Source organism: Cavia porcellus, unplaced genomic scaffold (genome assembly GCF_034190915.1).
Source record: "Cavia porcellus strain 051 isolate PalLab524CR breed Dunkin Hartley unplaced genomic scaffold, mCavPor4.1 scaffold_13, whole genome shotgun sequence".
NCBI classification, from domain to species: Eukaryota; Metazoa; Chordata; class Mammalia; order Rodentia; family Caviidae; genus Cavia; species Cavia porcellus.
Window position 1 is genome coordinate 2,173,038 of NW_026947496.1, and position 24,041 is coordinate 2,197,078.

Below are 24,041 nucleotides of genomic sequence, written 5' to 3' on the forward strand. Positions count from 1 at the left end.
AACCTAACCTTAACCCGAAGCCTAACCCTAACTCTATCCCTAACACCTAACCCTAACCCTAACCCGAATACTATTCCAAATCGTAACCCTAACTGTAACCCTAGCCCTAACCCTAACCCTAACCTAATCGTAACCGTAACCCTAAACGTAACCCTATTCCTAAACCTAACCCTAACCTTAAGCCTAAACCTAAACCTAACTCTAAACCTAACCCTAACCCTAACACAAACCCTAATCCTAAATGTAACACTAACACTAACCTCTAAACCTAACCCTAACACTAACCATAATCCTAACCCTAAACCTAACGACTAACCCTAATCCTAACCCTTACCCTTTCCATAACCCTAACCCTGACGCTAAACCTAAGCTTTAACCCTAACCCTAACCCCAACTCCAACCATAACCTCTAAGCCGAACAGTAACACTAACCCTAACCCAACCACAAACTCTATCACTAAACGAAATGCTAACCTCTAACCATAACACTAAACCTAGCCCTAACCCTAATCCTAACACTAAACCTAACCATAAACCTAATCGTAAACCTAACCCTAACACTAAATATAAGCTTTAACCCTAACCCTAACCCAAAGCTAATGCTAACCACTAACCATAACCATAACCCTAACCCTAAACTCTAACTATAAAATTAACCCTAAACCTAAACCTATCCCTAACATCTAACCATAACCCTAACACTAACCCTAAACCTAATCCAAACCTAATTGTAACTCTAACCCTCACCCAAACCTGAAACCTAACCATAGCCCTAACCCTAACCCTACCACCAACACTAACACTAAGCCTAAACACTAACCCTAAACCTAACACTACCACTAAACCTAACCCTAACTGTAAACTAAACACTAATGCTAACCTAACTGTAACCCTATCCCTAACATCTAACCCCTAACCCTAACACTAAACTAACCTTAACACTAACCTCTAAACCTAACCCTAACCCTAACCGTAAACCTAACACTAAACCTAAAGACTAAGCGTGATCCTAACCCTTACCCTATACCTAACCCTAACGCTATTCCTAACCCTAAACCTAAGCTTTAACCATAACCCTAACCATAACCATAAACATAACTTCTAAGCCTCACTCTAACCCTCACCCTAACCCCAAATTCTATCACTAAACCTAACGCTAACTCTTAACCCTTAACCCTAACCCTAACCCTAGCACTAACCCTAATCCTAAACCTAAGCTTTAACCCGTGCCCTAAACCAAAACTAATGCTAACCACTAACGCTAACCCTAACCTTAACCCTAAAGCTAACACTAACCCTAAACTCTAATGGTAACACTAACCCTGACCCTAAACCTAATCCTAACATCTAACCCTAAAACTAACCCTAACATTAACCTAACTTTAACCCTAACCCTAACCCTAACCTAAATGTAACTCTAACACTAACTGTAACCTGAAGCCTAAACATAACACTAACCCTAACCCTACCCATAACACTAACCCTAAATCTAACACTATCACTAAACCTAACCCTAACTGTAAACCTTTCCCTAAACCTAACCTAACTGTAACCCTATCCGTAAAACATAACCCCTAACCCTAACGCTAAACCTAACCTTACCACTAACCTCTAAACCTAACCCTAACACTAACCGTAAAACTCAAACTAAACCTAAGGACTAAACGTAATCCTAACCCTTACCCTATACCTAACCCTAATGCTATCCCTAACACTAAACCTAAGCTTTAAACCTAACCCTAACCATAACCATAATCATAACTTCTAAGCATCACCCAACACTCACCATAACCCCAAACTCTATCACTAAACCTAACGCTAACCTCTAAACTTAACCCTAACCCTAACCCTAAACCTAACCCTACCCCTCACCAGAACCCTAACAATAACCCTAATAATAAACCTAAGTTTTAACACTTACCCTAAACCAAAACTAATGCTAACCACTAACCCTAACCCTAACCCTAACCCTAACCTTAACCCTAAAGCTAACCCTAACCCTAAACTCTAACGGTAACACTAACCCTAACCCTAAACCTATTCCTAACATCTAACCCTAAACCTAACCCTAACATTAACCTAACTTTAACCCTAACTCTAACACTAACCTAAATGTAACTGTAACGCTAAACGTAACCTGAAGCCTAACCGTAAAACTAACCCTAACCCTAACCCTAACACTAACCCTTAACACTAACCCAAAACCTAACACTATCCCTAACCCTAAACATAACCCTAAAACTAACCCTAACCCTAAAAATAACCCTAACTCTATACCTAACACCTAACCATAACGCTAAACCTAACCCTAAAACTAACACTAAACTTAACTAACCCTAATGCTAAGCCTAACCCTAAACCTAATCATAACACTAACACTAACCTTAACCCGAATCCAAACCTTTACACTCTCCCTAACACCTAACCCCTGACACTAACACTAACACTAAACCTAATCCTAAATATAACCATATCCTTAACCCTACCCCTAATGCTAACTTCGTATCCTAACCCTAAAACTAACCATAACCATAGCGCTAACCCAGACATAACATTAATCCCTTAACGTAACCCTAACCCTACCCCTTAAACTAACACACAGCCAGACTTTGGGTTATACCTAACCCTAACCCTAACCCTAACCCTAGCATAACCCTAAACCTAAACCTAACCAAATGCTAACATCTAACAAAAACCCTAAACCTAACACTAAACCTAACTTTAACCCTAACACTAACACTAAAACTAAACCTAAACCTAAGTCTAACCCTAACCCTAAACCCTAACCCTAAACCTAAAATTATCCTTAACCCTAACCCACAACCGAACCCTAAACCTGACCTTAAACCTAACCCTATCACTAACTCCTAACCCCTAACCCTAACCCTAACCCTAACTCTAAAACTAACTGTAAATCTAACACTAACTCTAACCCTAACCGTAATGCTAACCTAATCGTAAACACTAACCCTAACCATAACCCAAAGCCTAACCCTAAACCTCTCCCTAAAACCTAACTCCTAACCCTAACTTTAATCATAACTCTAACACTAAGCGTAACACTAACCCTAACCCTAAGCCATAACCCTAAGCCTAACTCCTCACTTTAAGCCCTAACACTAATCCTAACCCTAACCCTAACCCTAACTGTAAACCTAACCCTAAGCCTACCCTAACATTAACTCTACCACTAACACATAACCCCTAACCCTAATGCTAAACGTAACCCTAAAACTAACACTAAACCTAACACTATACCTAACCCTACCATAAGCCTAATCCTAAACCTAATTGTAACCCTAACACTAACCATAACCTGAAGCCTAACTGTAACCCTAACCCTAACCCTAACGCTAACACTAACACTAAACCCAAACCCTAAACCTAACACAAACCCTAACCCTAACCCTAAACCTAACACTAACCCTAATTTCTAACCATAATCCTAATCCTAACCTTAAACCTAAACCTAACACAAACCCTAACACTAAGCCTAACCTCTTACCCTAACCATAACACTAACCCTAACCATAACCATAAACGTAACCATAATCACTAACCATAATCGTAATCCTAACCCCAAACGTAACCCTAAACCTTAACCTAACCCTAATCCTAACCCTATGCCTAACCCTAACCATAACACTAACCCCTAAGCCTAACACATAAAACCTAAACCATAACCCTAAGAATAACCCCTAACCTTAAGCCCTAACACTAATCCTAACACTAACACTAACCCTAAACCTCAACCTTACCCTAACCCTAACCATAAACTTAAACCTAACCCTAACACTAACCCTAAATGCTCACACTATCCATAACTTTAACCCTAAACCTAAACCTAACCTAAATCAAACCCTAACACTAACCCTAACTGTAACTCTATCCCTAACATAGACCCGTAAACATAACCCTAACCATAACCCTAACCCTAAAACTAACCCTAAATCTAACGCAGACGCTACCCCTACCCTGAAACCTAACCCTAACCCTAACCTCATCGGAACCCTTACCCTAACAGTAACCCTAAGCCTAACTCTAACACTATCCCTATCACCTAAACCCTAAACATAACCATGACCCTAACACTAATCCTAGTACACATCCTAAATCTAATCGTAAACCTAACCCTAACCCAAACCCTAACCATATCCCAATCTTAACCCTAAAACTTAGCGTAAACTGAAGACCAGCCATAAACCTATACCTAACCCTAAACCTAACCTTAACCCTAAACCTAAACCTAACTCTAAACCTAGCGCTAACACTAACACTAACGCTAACCCTAACCCTAACATTAACACTAAACTTTAACTAAAACGAAATGCTAACCGTAAACCGAACCCTAAACCCAATGACTAACCCTAACCCTTACCCTTACCTTATCCCTAACCCTAATGCTAACCGTAAAAATAAACCTAAGCTTTAACCTTCACCATAACCAAAACCCTAACCCTAACAATAACTTCTAAGCCTCACCATAACCGTCACCCTAACCCCAAACTCTATCACTAAACCTAAAGCTAACTTCTAACCATAAGCTTAACCCTAACCCAACCCTAAACCTAAACCTAACACTAACACAAACCATAACAATAACCCTAACACTAACCCTAACCCTAACCCTAAACCTAAGCTTTAACCCTAACCCTAACCCAAAACTAACGCTAACCGCTAACCCTAACCCTAACCCCAACACTAACCCCAAACTCTAAGCGTAACACTAACCCTAACCCTAAACTATCCCTAAAATATAACCCTAACCCTAGACCTAACCGTAACCCTAACCCTAACCGAAACGTAACGCTAACCCTAACCATTACCCAAAGCCTAAATGAAACCCTAACCCTAACCCTAACCCTAACCCTAACACTAACCATAAACCCTAACCCTAAACCTAACAATATCCCTACCCTAACCGTAAACCTAACCCTAACACTAACCCTAAAACTATCACTAACACCTAACCCCTAACAGTAACGAAATCTAAACCTAAATCTAACACTAAACCTAACCCTAACCCAAACCCTAACCATCACACTAAATTTAAACTAACCCTAACCCTAACCCTAACCATCTCCCTAATACTTAACTCCTAACCCTAACCTTAATCATAACTCTAACACTAAGCATAACCCTAACCCTAACCCTAACCCTAAGCCATAACCCTAAGCCTAACCACTCACATTAAGCCCTAATACTAATCCTAATCATAACCCTAACTGTAAACCAAACCCTAACTCTACCCTAACCCTAACACCTAACCCCCAATCTTAACGCTAAACCTAACCCTAAAACTAACACTAAACCTAACACTCACCCTAATTTTACCCTAAGCCTAACCCTAAACCTAATTGTAACACTAACCTGATGCCTAACCGTAACCCTCACCCTAATCTTAACCCTAACACTAACACTAAACCCTAACCCTAAACCTAATGCTAATCCTAACCCTAACCGTAACACTTACCATAACTTCTAACCCTAAACCTAACCCTAACCTTAAACCTAAACCTAACCCTAACCCTAACACTAAGCCTAACCATAACCTCTAACCCTAACCTCTTATCCTAACTGTAACACTAACACTAACCATAACCCTACCAGTAACCATGATCTCTAACCCTAGTTGTAACCCTAACCCTAACCCTAACTGTAACTCTAACCCTAACACTAAACCTAACCCTACCCCTAACCCTAACCATAACGCAAACCCCTAAACCTAACACATAACCATAAGCCATAACCCTAACCCTAACCCCTAACCTTAAGCCCTAACACTAATCCTAATCCTAACTCTAACTCTAAACCTCAAACTTACCCTAACCCTAACCATAACACAAACCCTAACCTTAACCCTAACCCTAGATGCTAACACTAACCATAATTTTAACCGTAAACCTAAACCTAAATCTAACCCTATCCCTAAAACATAACCCCTAAACCTAACCCTAACCCTAAAACTAACAATAAATCTAATGCAAATGCTACCCCAAACCCTAACCCTAACACTAACACTAATGCGAAACTCATCATAACCCTAAAAGCTAACCGTTACACGAATCTACATTAGCCCTGTCCCTAACACCTAACACCTAAACCTAACCGTAACCTTAACACTAATCCTAATCCAAAACCTAACCCTAACCGTAAACCTTACAATAACCCTAACCTAAACCTAACCCTAACCTAATGGTAACCCTAAACCTTACCGTAACCCGAAGCCTAGCCGTAACCCTATACCTAACATTAAACGTAACCCTAATCCTAAACCTAACTCTAAACCTACAACTAACCCTAATAATGACCCTAACACTAACCCTAACCCTAACACTAATCCTAACCCATAATGCTATTCCTAACACCTAACCCCTAAACCTAACCCTAACCCTAACCATAAACATAACAATAACACAAACCCTAACCCTAACCCTAAACCTAATGCTAACCTAATTGTAACCCTAACCCTAACAATAACCCTAAGACTAACCCTAACCATAACCCCAACTCTAACCCTAACCCTAACCCTAACGTTAACACTAAACCTAACCCTAAACGCAACCATAACACTAACATCTAAACCTAACCCGAACCGTAACCGTAACCATAACCCTAAAACAAAACACTAACCCTAATCCTAACACTTAGCATAGCCCTAAACGTACCCTAACCCTAAACTTAAGCCTCAACCTAAGCTTTAACCCTAAGCATAACCCTAACCATAACCATAACCTCTAAGCCTAACACTAACCCTAACACTAAACCTAACTCTAACCCTAATCCAAAAGCTAACCTCTAACCATAAATCTAACCCTAACCCTAACCTTAAACCTAAACCTAAATTCTAACTGTAACCCTGACGTTAACCCTAACTGTAAACCTGAACTTAATCTTTAACACTAACCCTAATCCCTAACATTAACACTAACCATAATGTCTAAGCCAAACCCTAAACCTAAACCTAACTCTAAACCTAAACAAAACGCTAACCTCTAACCTTCACCCTAACCCTAACCCTAACCCTAGTCCTAACACTAAAACTAACTTCTAACCAGAACACTAACCCTAACCCTAAAATTAAACCGAACCCTAACCCTAAGCCTAACCTTAAGCCCTAATGCTAACCCTAACACTATCACTAACCCTAACCTTAACCCTAAACTGAACCATAAAACTAACTCTAATCCTAACCCTATCACTAACACCTAATCCCTAACACTAACCCTAACCCTAACTCTAAAATTAACCCTCAACCTAACCCTAACTCTAACCCTAACCCTAACCCTAAACCTAAGAGTAACCCTTACACTAACTATAACCCAAAGCCTAACCCTAACCCACTCCCTAACACTTAACTCCTAACCTTAAACATAATCATAACCCTAACACTAAGCGGAACCCTAACCCTAACCCTAAACAGAGCCATAACCCTAAACTATATCCCTAAACCTAACAATAACCCTAAAACTAACTCTTACCTTAACCCTAACCCTAAAGACTAACGATAATGCTAAACCTAACCCTAACATTTAACTCTAACCTAAATCCTAACCCTAAACCTAATCCTAAACCTAACGCTAACGTCTAACCATAACCATAACACTAAATCTAACTGTAACCATAATCCTAACCTTAACACTAACCCTAACCCATAACCCTATCCCTAACACCTAACCCCTAAACCTAACCCTAACAGTAAATCTAACGCAAACCCTAACCCTAACCCTAACGCTAACCTAATTTTAACCCTAAACCTAACCATAACCCTAAGCCTAAACCTAACCATAACGCTAACTCTAACCTTAACACTAACCCTCACAATAACCCTAAACCTAACCCTAACCCTAACGCTAACACTAACCTCTAAACCTAACCCGAACGCTAAGGGTAACCCTAACCCTAAAACTAACCACTAACCCAAATCCTAACCCTTGTCATATCCCTAACTGAAAACTACCCCTAACCCTAACGCTGAACCTAAGCTTTAACCCTTCACCCTAACCCTAACCATAACCATAACAATAACCTCGAAGCCTAACACTAACACTAACCCTAACTCTAACCCTAAACCAAAACCTAAACTCTAACTGTAACCCTAACCCTAACCATAACCTTAAACCTAACCCTAAACTCTAACCATAACCCTAACATTAACCCTAACCGTAAACCTGAACCTAAGCTTTAACCCTAACCCTAACCCTAATCCTAACCATAAACTCTAAGCCTAACCCTAACCCTAACCCTAAATCAAACGCTAACCTCTAACCATAACCCTAAACCTAACCCTAACCCTAACACTAACCAAGACACTAAACCTAACTTCTAACCCTAACAAAACCCTAACCCTAAACCTAAACCAAACCCAAAACCTAACCCAAAACCTAACCCTACCCTAAACGCTGACCCTAACCCTAACACTATCCCTAACCCAAACCATAACCGGAAACAGAACCCTCAATGTAACCCTAACCATAACCCTATCACTAACAACTAACACCTAAACCCAAACCTAACAATAACTCTAAAACTAACCCTAAACCTAAATCTACCCTAAACCTAACCTTAACCCTAAACATAATCTTAACCCAAACACTAACCGTAACCCAAAGAATAACCTTTACCGTCTCTCTAACACCTAACCCCTAAACCTAACCTTAATCATAACATTAACACTAAGCGTAAACCTAACCATAACCCTAACAATAACGCTAACCATAAACCGAACCATAACCCTAGACTCTAACCCTAAACCTAACCCTATGCCTAAACCTAACAATTACCCTAACACTAACCAGAAACTCTAACTTTAACCCTAACACTAACCTTAAACTTTAACTCTAAACCAAACACTAAACCTAACCCTAACCCTAACCCTAAACTTAAGGCTAATCACAAACCATAAACGTAACCCTAACCCTAGCCCGTAAACCTAACCTTAACCCTAAACTCTAATTCTAAGACTAACCATAACCCTAACCATAACCCTAAACCTAACCCTAACCATAACCTAACCTTAAACCTAACCATAACCCTTACCCTATCCATAACACCTAACACCTAAACCTAATCCTAACCCTAAGGCAAAATTCTAATCCTAACCTAACCCTAAAACTAACCCTAACACTAACCCTAACCTATAACACTAACCCTAACACTAAACGTATCCTTAACCCTAACACTAACCTAAACCTAACCCTAACACTTACGATAACCCTAAAACGAACCAGAACCCTATACTCTAACCCTAAAACTAACCCTTATTCTGAAACTAACTCTAAACTCTAACTGTAATGCTAAACCTATCCCAAACATTTAACTCTAACCCAAACCATAACCCTAACCATAACCAAAACCCTAAACCTAATGCTAACCTATAACCATAACCAAAACCCTAACTCTAACGTTAACCCTAAGCTTAACCCTAAAAATAACCCTAACCAAAAACCCTATCCCTAACACCTAACCCGTAAACCTAACCCTATCCCTAACCCTCACAATAAATCTAACATAAACTTTAACCCTAACCCTAACGATAACCTAATGGTAAACCTAACCCTCAACCTAAGCTTTAACCCTAACCCTAAACATAACCATAACCATAACCTCTAAGCCTAACATTAACCCTAACTCTAACCCTAAACCACAATCTAAGCTCTAAGCCTAGCCCTAACCCTAACCCTAACCTTAAAACTAAACCTAAACTCTAACCGTAACCCTAACCTTAACCCTGACCATAAACCTAAACCTAAGCTTTAAACCTAACCCTAACCCTAACCATAACCTCTAAGCCTAACCCTAACCCTAACCCTAACTCTAACCCTAAAGCAAACACTAACCTCTAACATAACTCTAACCCTAAAACTAACCATAACCCTGACACTATACCTAAATTCTAACCCTAACACTAACACTAACCCTAACCCTAACCTAACACTAAACCTAACACGATCCCTAACCCTAACCCGAACCATAAACCTAGCCCTAATCATAACACTATCGCTAACACCTAACACCTAACTCTATCCCTAAGCCTAACTCTAAAACTAACACTGAACCTAAAGCTAAACCTAACCCTAACCCTAAACCTAAACCTAATCGTAACCTATCGCTAACCTAACCCTAACACTAACACTAACACAAAAACTATCTTCTAACCCTAACACTAACTCTAACCCTAAACCTAAACATAAACCTAAACCAAACACTAAACACTAACCCTAAACCTAACACTATCCCTAACCCTAACCCGAAACCCTAAACCGAACTCTAAACCTAACCCTAACCCTATCCCTATTGGTAACACCCAAACCCTAAACATAACCCTAACCCTAACACTAGCCCTAACACTAAATCTAACCCTAAACCTAATCTTAACCCTAACCATAACTGAAAACCAAAGCCTAACCCTAACCCTCTCACTAACACCTAACTCCTAACCCTAACCTTAATCATAACACTAACACTAAGCATAACCCTAACCCTAACCCTAACACTAACCCTAAACCGAACTATAACCCTAAACTTTAACCCTAAAACTATCCCTAACCCTAAACCTAACACTTACCCTAACACTAACCCTAAACTCTCACCATAACACTAAACCTAACCATAACATTTAATTCTAACCAAACCCTAATCTTAACCCTAAACTTAACGCCTACCTCTAACCATAACCGTAACCCTAACCCTAACCGTAACCCTAACCCTAACCCTAACCCTAACCCTAACCCTAACCCGAACCCTAACACTAACCCTAACCCATAACCCTAACCCTTATACCTAACCCCTAAACCTAACCCTAACCCTAACCATAATGATAACACTAACCCAAACCCTAACCCTAAACCTAAACCTAATGATAACCTAATTGTAACCCTGGCCATAACCATAACCCTAAGCCTAACACTAACCATAACCCTAACTCTAACCCTAAACCTAACCCTCACACTCACCGTAACACTAACCCTAACACTAATTTCTACATGTAACCCTAATACTAATGGTAATCCTAACTCTAAAACTAACCACTAACCCTACACCTACTGCTTAGCATATACCTAACCGAACCCTAGCCCTAACCCTAACCCTGAACCTAAACCTAATGCTAACCTAATTGTAACCCTAACCATAACCATAACCCTAAGCCTAATGTAACCATAACCCTATAAATAACCACTAACCCTAATGCTAACCCTTACCATATACCAAATCCTAAACCTAATCCTAACTCTAACCCTGAACCTAAGATTTAACCCTACCCCTAACCCTAAACCTAACCTTAACCATAACCTGTAAGCATAACACTAACCCTTACACTAACCCTAACTCTAATCCTAAACCAAAAGCTATCCTCTGACCCTAACCATAACCATAACCATAACCATAACCTTAAACCTAATCCTAAACTCCAACCGTAACACTAACCCTAACCCTAAATGTAAACCTGAGTCTAAGCTTTAACCCTAGCCCCACCCCTTACCCTAACCATAACATCGAAGCCTAATCCTAACCCTAAACCTAACTGTAATACTAAAGCTAAACCAAACGCTAACTTATAACCATAACCCTAACTCTAACCCTAACACTAAACCTAACACTAAAATTATATTCTAAACCTAACACTAACCCTAACCCTGAACCTAAACCTAAACCTAACTCTCACACTAACCCTATATCCTAACCCTAACCCTAACACTACCCATAACACTAAACCTAACCGTAAACCCAAACCTAAACCTAACCCTAACCCTAAACCTATTGCTAACACCTAAACCCTAATGCTAACCCAAACCCTAACTCTAAAACTAACCGTAAACCTAAACCTAACCTAACTATAACCCTTACCCTAATCCTAACCATAACTCTAACCATAGCATAATCATAACCCTAAACCTAACCGAAACCCAAAGTCTAACCCTAACCCACTCACTAACACCTAACTGCTAACACTAACCTTAAACATAGCCCTAACACTAAGTGTAACCCTAACACTAAACCTAACACTAACCCTAACCCTAACCCTCACACTAACCCTAACCCTAACCCTAAACCTAACACTAACACTAACCTCTAAACCTAACCCTAACCCTTACCCTAACGGTAACCCTAACACTTAAATTAACCACTAATCCTAATCGTAACCCTTAGCATATCCTTAACTGTACCTCACCCATAAACCTAACCCTCAACCTAAGCTTTAGCCCTAACTGTAACCCTAACCATAACCATAACCTCTAAGCCTAACACTAATCCTAACACTAACCCTAACTCTAACCCAAAACCAAAAGCTAACCATAACGCTAACACTAACACTAACAATAAACCATAACCCTAAACCTAACACTATCCCTAATCCTATCCCTAACTGTAAATCTAACCCTAACCCTACCCTAACCCTAACCCTATCCCTAACACCTAACCCCTAACCCTAAGGCTAAACCTAACCCTAAAACTAACACTGAACCAATCCCTAACCCTAACCTTAACCATAAGCCTAACACTAAACCTAATTGTAACCCCAAACCCAACCGTAACCTGAAGCTTAACCATAACCCTAACCTGAAACCTAACTCTAAAACTAACACTACACACTAACACTAAAACTAAAGCAAACACTAAGCCTAACCCTAAACCTAACCCTAACACTAAACCTAATTTCTAACCCTAACCTTAAGCTTAACCCTAAACCGAAAACTAACCCTAACCCTAACCGTAACCCTAACCCTAACTCTAACCTTTTAATCTAAACGTAACACTAACCCTAACCATAACTCTAAGTGTAACCATAATCTCTAACCCTAATCGTAATCCTAACCCTAACTCTAGCAGTAACCCTAGCCCTAACACTAACACTAAACCTACCCCTAAGCCTAACCATAAAGCTAAACTCTAAACCTAACACGTAACCCTAAACAATAACCCTAAGCTTAACCCCTTACCTTAAGCCCTAAGCCTAACCCTAAATCTAAGCCTAACACTAAACCTAATTTCTAACCCTAACCTTAAGCCTAACCCTAAACCAAAAAATAACCCTAACCCTAACCGTAACCCTAACCCTAACTCTAACCTTTTAACCTAAACGTAACAGTAATCCTAACCATAACTCTAAGCGTAACCATAATCTCTAACCCTAATCGTAATCCTAACCCGAACCCTAGCAGTAACCCTAGCCCTAACACTAACACTCAACCTACCCCTAAGCCTAACCATAAAGCTAAACTCTAAACGTAACACGTAAACCTAAACAATAACCCTAAGCCTAACCCCTTACCTTAAGCCCTAACCCTAACCCTAACCCTAACCCTAACCCTAACCCTAACCCTAAACCTAACCCTAACCTAAATGTAACTCTAACCCTAACAGGAACCCAAAGCCTAACCGTAACCCTAAACATAATCCTAACGCTAAGACTAACCTTAAACCCTAACCCTAAACCTAAAACAATACCTAAACCTAACCCTATCCCTAATACCTAAACCCTATTCCTAATGCTAAACCTAACACTAACCCTAACCCTAAACATAACCATATCCTTAATGCCACCCCTAACCCTAAATTCGAAAGCTAAAACAAACCCTAACCCTAACCCAAACCTAACATTAATACCTTACCCTAACCCTAAGCCTACCCCTTATACTGAACTTAAGCCTGGATGTAATACCTAAACCTAAACCTAATCCCAACCCTAGCATAACACTAACCCTAAACCTAACCCTAAACCTAATCCTAACCATAACCCTAGCCCTAACCCTAACCCTAACCCTAACCCTAACCTAACACTAACCCTAACCCTAACCTAACCCTAACCCTAACCATAAGAATAACCCTAATCCTAACCCTAACCTTAAATGCTAACCCTAAACATAACCCTAACCCTAAAACTAACACTAAACCTAATCCATTACCCTATCACTAACACCCAAACCCTAAAACTAACCCTAACCCTAAGCCTAAACCTAACAATAAATCTAATACAAACCCTAACCTTAAACCTAACCCTAACCCTAACGCTATCCTAATTGTAACCCTAACCCTAACCATAACCTTAAGCCTAACCCTAACCCTAACTCTAACCCTAACGCTATGCTTCACACTAACACCAAACCTAACCTTCACCCTAACGCTAACACTAACCTCTAAACCTAACACTAACACTAACCCTAAACCTAACCCTGAAACTAACCACTAACCCTAATAATAACCCTTACCCTATTCCTAACCCTAACCCTAAGACTAACACTAACACTTAACCTAAGCTTTAACCCTAATTGTAACCCTAAGCCTAAGCATAACCACTAAGCCTAACACTAAGCCTAACACTAACCCTAAATCTAACACTAAACCCAACGATAATCTCTAAACATAAACCCAACCCTAATCTTAACCCTAACCTTAACCCTAACACTAAAGCTAACTTCTAACCATAACAGTAACCCTAACACTAAACCTAACCCTAACACTAAACCTAAACCTAAAACTAACACTAACATGTAACAATAACCCTAACCCTAACCCACAAACCTAACCCTAAACCTAAACTTAACCCTAAACATAACCCTAACCCTAACACTAACCTAACCATAAACATAACCATAAGCATAACCCTATCCCTAACACCTAACCCCTAAACATAACCCTAACACTTACTCTAACCCAAAACTATAATCCTAACCCTAAACCTAACCCTAACCTTAAAACTAACCCTAACCCAAATTCTAACACAAACCCTAACCCTAACCATAACCACAACACTACACTTAACACCCAAACCCTAAATCTAACCCTAACCCTAAACATAAACCTAAATCTAACAAAAACCTTAAATGAAACATTAACCCTAACCCTAACTGGAAATTAATTGTAACCCTAACCATAACCCTAATCCTAAACCAAACCCTAAGCCAACTCTAAACTTAACCTAACCCTAACACTAACCCTAACCCTAATCCTAAAGCTAACACTAACATCTAAACCTAACCCTAGCACTAACCATAATCCTAACCCTAAATCTAACCACTAACCCTAATCCTAACCCTTACCCTATCCATAACCCTAACCCTAACACTAAACCTAAAACTGAACCTAAGCTTTAACCCTAAGCCTAAACCTAACCCTAACCATCACCTCTAAGCCTAACCCTAACCCTAATCTTAATCCTAACTCTAACCCTAAACCGAATGCTAACATCTAACCATAACACTAACTCTAACCCTAAACCTAACCCTAAACTCTAACCGTAACACTAACTCTAACCCTAACGCTAACACTAATCTCTAAACCTAACCCTAACCTTAATCCTAACAATAACCCTAACACTAAACCTAATTTTAATCCCGTACCCTAATGCTAACCCTATCCCTTAAACGAACACTAACCCTGACTGTAATACCTAACCCTAACCCTAGCATAACCCAGCTCTAACCCTAACACTAACCCTAAACCTAACACTAAACCTAACCCTAACCCTAAACCGTACCTCTAAACCCAACCGTAGCTCTAAACCTAGCCCTAAGCCTAAAACTAACCCTAACCTCTAACACTTACCCTAACCCTAAACCTATTACTAACCCTAACCCTAAACCTAACACTAAACATACCATCAAACCTTAACACTAAGCCTAACCCTAAACCTCATTCTAACCCTAACTCTAACCATAACACTAACCCTAACCCTAACCTTAAACGCTATCCCTAACCATAACCCTAACACTAACCCTAACCCGTAACCCTATACATAACACCTAACCTGTAACCCTAACCCTAACCCTAAACCTAACCCTAACCCTGACACTAAATCTAACGCAAACCCTAAACCTAACACTAACCGTAACCCTAGCCCTAACCTAATTGTAAACCTAACCCTAACTCTAACCCTAACACTAACCATAACCCTCACCCTAACCCTAACACTAACACTAACATCCAGACCTAATCCAAACCCTAACCATAACCCTAACACTAAAATTAACCAGTAACCCTAATCCTAAGCCTTACCATATCCCTAAACCCAACCCTGACCCTAAGCTTTAACCCTAACCCTAACACTAACCATAACCTCTAAGCCTAACCCTAACCCTAACTCTAACACTAAAACAAACATTAAACTCCAACCATAACCCTAACCCTAATCATAACACTAAACCTAACACTAACACTAACCCTAACCCTAAACCTAAGCTTTAACCCTAACCCTAACTGAAACCTAATGCTAACCTCTAACCATAACACTAACCCTAACCCTACCATTAACCCTAAACTCTAATCGTAACACTAAGCCTAACCCTATAACTATCCGTAACATTAAACCCTAAGGCTAAATCGAACCCTAACCCTGACCTTAACCTAATTGTAACCCTAACCCTAACCATATCCCGAAGCATAACCGTAACATGAACCCTAACCCTAACACTAACCCAAAACCCTAACCCTAAAACTAACAATATTCCTAAGCCTAACCTTAACCATCAAACTAAACCTAACTCTAACCCTATCCATAACATCTAACCCTTAAACCTAATGCTAAACCTAACCCTAAAACTCACACAAACCTTACCCTAACACTAACACTAACTCTAAGCCTAACCCTAAGCCTAATCATAAACCTAAACCTAACCATAACACGAAACCTAACCTTAACCCTCTCCCTAACACATAACCCACAACCCTAACCATAACACTAAGCCTAACCCTAAATGTAACCATAACCCTAACCATAAACCTAACATTAATTACTTACCCTAACCCTAACCCTACTGCTTAAACTAACCCTAACACTGACTGTAATACTTTACCCTAAACCTAGCCCTAACCCTAACATAACCATGACCCTAACCCTAACCCTAACCTAAGCATAACTCTAACGCTAACCCTAAGCCTAACACTAACCAAACCTATAACACTAACAAAAACCCTAAACATATCCCTATACTTAAACCTAAACCTAACACTAAACCTAACTTATAACCGTAACACTAACCCTAAACATAAACACTAACTGTAAAATTAACCCTAACCATAAACCTATCCCTAACATCTAACCCTAACACTAACCCTAACCCTAACCCAAATTTAATCAAAACTCTAAACATAACCATAACCCGAAGACTAACCATAACCCTAACCCTATCCCTAACACTAACACTAACCCTAAACCATAACCCTAAATCTGACACAATCCCTAACCCTAACCCTAACTGTAAACCTAACCCTAACGCCACACTAACCCTAACCGTATCCCAAAACCTAACCTCTAACCCTAAAGCTAAACCTAATCAAAAAATAACACTGAACCTAAACCTAACCCTAACCCTAACCATAAGGCTAACACTAAACCTAATTTTAACACTAACACTAACCATAACCCGAAGCCTACCATAACCCTTACCCTAACGCTAACAATAACACTACAAACTAACCCTAACCCTAAACCTAAACTTAACCCTAACCCTAAACCTAAACTTAACCCTAAACCTAACCGTAACACTAACCTCTTACCCTAACTGTAACAGTAACATTAACCATAACCCTAACCATATCCATAATCTCTAATCCTAACCGTAACACTAACCCTAACCCTAACCATAACCCTAACCCTAACCCTAGCCCTAAGCCTAAACATAACAACAACCCTAAACCTAACACCTAACCCTAAACCATAACCCTAAGCCTAAACCCTAACCTTAAGCCCTAACACTAACACTAACCCTAACCCTAACCCTAAATGTCAAACTAATCCTAACACTAACCCTGACACTAACACTAACCCTAACCCTAAACGCTAACACTAACCATAACTTTAACTCTAAAACCTAAACCTAATCATAAACCTATCTCTAAAACTAACCCTAACTTTAACCCTATCCCTAAAACCTAACCCCTAAACCTAACCCTAAGCAAAACCCTAAAACTAACCATAAATCTAACACAAACGCTACCCCTAACCATCATCCAAACCCTAACATTAACCCCAACCTCATTGTAACCCTAACCCTAACTGTAACCCGAAGCCTAACCCTAACCCTATCCCTAACACCTAACCCCTCAACATAACGGTAACCCTAAAACTAATCTTAATATAAATCCTAACCCTAAGCGCAAACCTAACCCTAACCTAAACGTAACACTAACTGTAAACCTAAACCTAAACCTAATGACTAAACCTAATTCTAACTCTTACTCTATCCCTACCCCTAATGCTAAAAATAACCCTAAACCTAAGCTTTCACCTTAACCCTCACTCTAACCCTAACAATAACTTCTAAGCCTCACCCTAACCCTCACTCTAACCCCAAACTCTATCAATAAACCTAACGCTAACCTCTGACCATAACACTAAACCTAATGCTAACCCTAACACTAACCCTAAGCCTAACACTAACACTAACACTAACCTTAACCATAAACCTAAACCTAAGTTTTAACCCTAACACTAACACAAACCTAACGGTAACCGCTAAAACTAAACTTAACCCTAACCCTAACCCTAAACTGTAACCGTAACACTAACCCTAACCCTAAATCTATCCCTAACATCTAACCCTAACCCAAACCCTAAATCTAAACCTAACACTTAGCCTAACACTAACCCTAAACCCTAACCGTAACCCTAACCGTAATCCTAACCTTTAACTCTAACCCAAACCCTAAAATTAACACTAACCCTAACCCTAAACCTAACGGTAACCTCTAATCATTAATGTAACCTTAACCCTAACCCGTAAACCTAACCCTAAACCTCACCCTACATTCTTATCCTAACCCTAACCATAACCCTAACCATAAGCCTAATACTAACCCTAAACTAACACTAAACCTAACCACAACCCTTACCCTATCCCTAACACCTAACCGCTAAACCTAACCTTAACCCTAACCCAAAATTCTAATCCTAACGCTAACCCTAACTGTAAGCCTAACCCTAACACTAAAGCTAACCTCTAACACTAAACCTAATCCTAAACCTATCACTAACCCTAATCCTAAACCTAAAACAAACCCTAAATTCTAACCCTAACCCTAACCCAAATCCTAACCCTAAACCTAAGTCTAACCTAAATGTAATCCTAACACTAACCATAACCCTAAGCCTAGCCCTAACCCTAATTCTAACTCTATCCCTAAACCTAATACTACCCATAACCCTAAACCTAAGCTTTAATCCTAACCCTAAACATAACCATAAAAATAACATCAAAGCCTCAGCCTAACCCTAACCCTAACCACAAACTCTATCACTAAACCTAACGCTAAACTCTAACCATCACCCTTACCCTAACACTAACCCTAAACCTAACACTAACCCTAACCCTAACAGTAACCCTAAACATAAGCTTTAACCCACAGCCTAACTCAAACCTAACGCTAAACTCTAACCCTAACCCTAAACGTAACCATAAACTCTAACCATAACAGTAACCCAATCCTAAACATATCCCTAACATCTAACCCTAACCCTAAGCCTAACCCTAACCCTAACCCTAACTCTAAACCTAACCTAAATGTAACTCTAAACCTAACCATAAACAGAGGCCTAACCATAACCCTAACCCTAACACTAACAGTAACCCTAAACCCTAACCATGAACCTAACACTATCCCTAACCCAACCCTAACAGTAAACCTAACCCTAACAGTAATGCTAACCCTAATCCTATCCCTAATACCTAACCCCTAACCCTAACACTGAACTTAAACTTAAAACTAACATTAAACCTAACCATAACCCTAACCCTAAGCCTAACCCTAAACCTAATAGTAACACTAACCGTAACCATAACCCAAAGCCTAAACTTAACCCTCTCCCTGACACCTAACACCTAACCCTAAACCTAACACTAACCCTAACCCTAAACGTAACCATATCCCTAATGCTACCACTATCCCTAAATTCTAATCCTAACCCAAACCCTAATCGTAACCATAAACATAACCATAACCCTAACCCAGACCTAACATTAATCCGTTACCCTAACCCTAGCCCTACCCCTTAAACTATTACTAAGCCTAACTGTAGTACCTAAACCTAACTCTAAACCTAACCCTAGCATAACCCCAACCCTAAACCTGAGGCTAAAGCTAACCCTACCACATACATCTAACCCTAACCCTAACCATAAACCTAAACCTAAACTTATCACTAACCGGGACCTCTAACACTAACCTTAACCCAAAACTATCCCAAACCCTAACCCTAAACCTATCACTAAACCTAACTTCTAACCCTAATTGTAACCCTAAATCTAAACCTAACCCTAACATTAACCATAACACTAACCCTAATCCTAACCTTAACCCTAAACACTAACCCTCACCTTAACCATAACCATAACTCTAACCCTAAACCTAACCCTAATCCATAACACTATCCCTAACACCTAAACCCTAAACCTAACCCTAACCTTAATCCTAACCCTAACAATAAATCAAACGCAAAACCTAAATCTAACCCTAATCCTAACGCTAAATGATTTGAAACCCTAACCCTAACCATAACCCTAACCCTAACCCTAACTCTAACCCTAACCCTAAGTCTCACAATAACCCTAACACTAACCTCTAAACCTAACCCTAACCCTAAACATAACCCTAAAATTAACCCAAAACCAAAACCTATCGCTAGCAGCTAACTCCTAAACTTAACCCTAACACTAACCCTATCGCTAACACCTAATCCCTAACCTTAAGCCTAACCCTAAATCTAAAACTAACCCTAAACCACACCCTAACCCTAACCCTAACCCTATCACTAACCCTAAATCTAATCATAACCCTAGCCCAAACCGTAACCCAAAGACTAACCATAACCCACTCCATAACACCTAACTCCTAACCCTAACTTTACTCATAACCCTAAAATTAAGCTTAACCCTAACCCTAACCCTAAAACTAACCCTAACCCTAAACCGAACCATAGCCCTTAACGCTAACCCTAAACTTAACCCTAACCCTAAACCCAACCCTTACACTAACACTACCGTAAACTAACTATAACCCTAACCCTAACCCTAAACTTTAACTCTAAACCAAACCCTAACCCTAACCCTAAACCTAAACCTAAACCTAACCCTATCGATAACCTCTAAGCCTAACACTAACACTAACCGTACATCTAACCCTACACCAAATGCTAACCTCTAACGATAACCCTAGCTGTAACCCTAACCCTAATCTTAACAGTAAACCTAACTTCTAACCCTAACAGTAACCCTAAACATAATCTTAAACCTAACAATAATCCTAACACTAACCCAAACCCAAAACCCTAACCCTAACCCTAACACTATCCCTAACCCTAACCCTAAATCGAACCCTAAACTTAAACCTAACCCTAACCATATTGCTAACCCCTAACCCCTAAACTTAATGCTAACCCTAACTCTAAAAGTAACCCTAAACCAAACACTAACCATAACCCTTACTCTCACACTTACCCTAAAACTAACACTAACCCTAAGCCTAACCCGAACACTAAACCTAATCCATAACCTGATCCCTAACACCTAACCCCTAAACCTAACCCTAACCCTAATCCTAACCCTAACACTAAATATAACACAAACCCTAAACCTAACCCTAACCCTAATGCTAACCTAACTGTAACCCTAACCCTAAACATAACCTTCAAACTAACAATAAACCTAACCCTAAACCTAAGCCTAACCCTTACTCTCACACTTACACTAAAACTAACCTGTACCCTAACAATAACCTCTAAACCTAACCCTAACCCTAAATATAACCCTAACTCTAAAACTAACCACTAACACTAATCCTAACCCTTAGCATATCCCTTACATAACACTAAACCTAACCCTAACCCTGAACCTAAGCTTTAACACTAACCCCAACACTAAACCTAACCATAACCTCTAAGCATAAAACTAAACTTAACACTAAGCCTAACTCTAACCCTAAACCAAAAGATAACCTCTAACCATAAACCTAACCCTAACCCTAAACTTAAACATTACCCTAAACTAATCGTAACCCTAACCCTAACTGTAATCCGAAGCCTAACCATAACCCGAACCCTAATCGTAACACTAACCCTAAACACTAACCTGAATGCTAACACTATCCCTAAGACTAACCCTAATGGCAAACCTAACCCTAACCATAACCCTGACCCTAACACCTCACCCCAAACCCTAACGCTAAATCTAACCCTAAAACTAACACTAACCCTAACCCTAACCATAACCCTTAACCCTAAGCCTAACACTAAACATAATAGTAACCGTTAAAACTAACCGTAAGCAAAGCCTAACCTTAACCCTTTAACTAGCACCTAATTCCTAACCCTAAACATAACACTACCTCTAACACTAGTTAACCATAACCCTAACCCTACCACTAACCCTAACTTCTAATCCTAACCATAACCATAACCATAACCATAAACCTAACATTATTCCCTTACCCTAACCCTAACTTTACCCCTTTAACTAAAGCTAACCCTGTCTGTAATACCTAACCCTAAACCTAACCCTAACCCTAGCATAACCCTAACTCTAACCCTACCCATTAACCTGACCCTAAAGCTAACCATAACCCTAAAACACACCACTAACCCTAACCCTAACCCTAACACTAACCCTAAACTCTAACACTAACCATAACCCTAAACCAATCCCTAACACTAACTCTAAACCTATCACTAAACCTAACTTGTAATCCTAATTCTAACATAACCCTAAACCTCAACCTAACCCTAACACTAACCATAACACTAAACCTAAACCTAAGCCTAACCATAAAGGTTAAGCCTAACCCTTACCCTAACCCTAACCCTAAAGCATACCCTACCCCTTTCACTAACACTAACCCTGAACCTAATCGTAACACTAAACCCTAACTGTAACCCAAAGCCTAACCCTAACCCTCTCCCTAACACCTAACCCCTAACTCTAAACTTAATCATAACCCTAACACTAAGCATAATCCTAACCCTAACCCTAACACTGACCCTAAAACTAAACCTAACACTTACCCTAAAACTAACCCTAAACTGTAACTGTAAACCAAAACCTAACCCTAACTTTTAACTCTAACCCAAACCATAACACTAACCCTAACCCTAAACCTAAAGCTAACCTCTAAACATAACCGTAAACCTAACCCTAACCCTAAACTGTAAACCTAAACCTAACCCAAATTCTAATCCTAACCCTGACCCTAGCCCTAAACTGAACCTGAACCTAATTGTAACCCTAACCCTAACCATAACCATAAGCTTAAACCTAAACCTAACCCTAACTCTAACCGTAACCCTAACCCTAACACTAACTGTTGGGAGACGCGGCCGAGCCCGGTCACCTTACTTGGCGGACGTGAGGCCTGTAGGAAAGAGCAAAGCCTGAGCTAGATTGCCCCTCCCATCGAGTGAGCCAAGTTGGCGCCTGCTTCCTGCCCCCGATTGCCCTGGCGACTTAAACAGCCTGCGCAATAGATTGGTCTACCTAGCAACCAATGACGATGACCAATCAGCTCATTGCCTGCTGTTGCCCTATTGGACAATGAGTCCGTATATGTGTGTGTGACCCACCCTGCTAGAGAGAGAGATAGAGAAGAGAGATAGAGAAAGTCCACCGGTGAGAACGGACTGGTGGCAGAGCGGAGGCCTCGCGGGGCCCACGCGGAGACAAATAAAGACAAGGTTGCACACCGTCAGAATCTGTCGTGTGTTTTTCCTGCCGGCCGGGAGCGACACCGACATCTGGTGGCCCGTACGGGGAACTGATCACTCCCCTCGGTGGTGTGCAACGCTCCAGGGTGGTGCTGCCGGACAGGTGAGTAGGGGATAAGCCTGGGCTCTGGGTGGCGCGCACCTACAGGGCTTTTAGACTCCCCTCAGGCTCACGCGTAGGTGACGGGTTCTCTAAGTCACACGTGGTGAGTTACAGCCCTCAGAGGTTGAGGATGGGTAATTTACCGAGTCGGAGGCGCGGCCCTTGGTAAAGGCCCTTAGGAAGCTTTTAAAATCTAGGGACCTCAGGGTAGGTCAAAAAACACTGGAACTATTCATAGCGGAGGTAGATAGG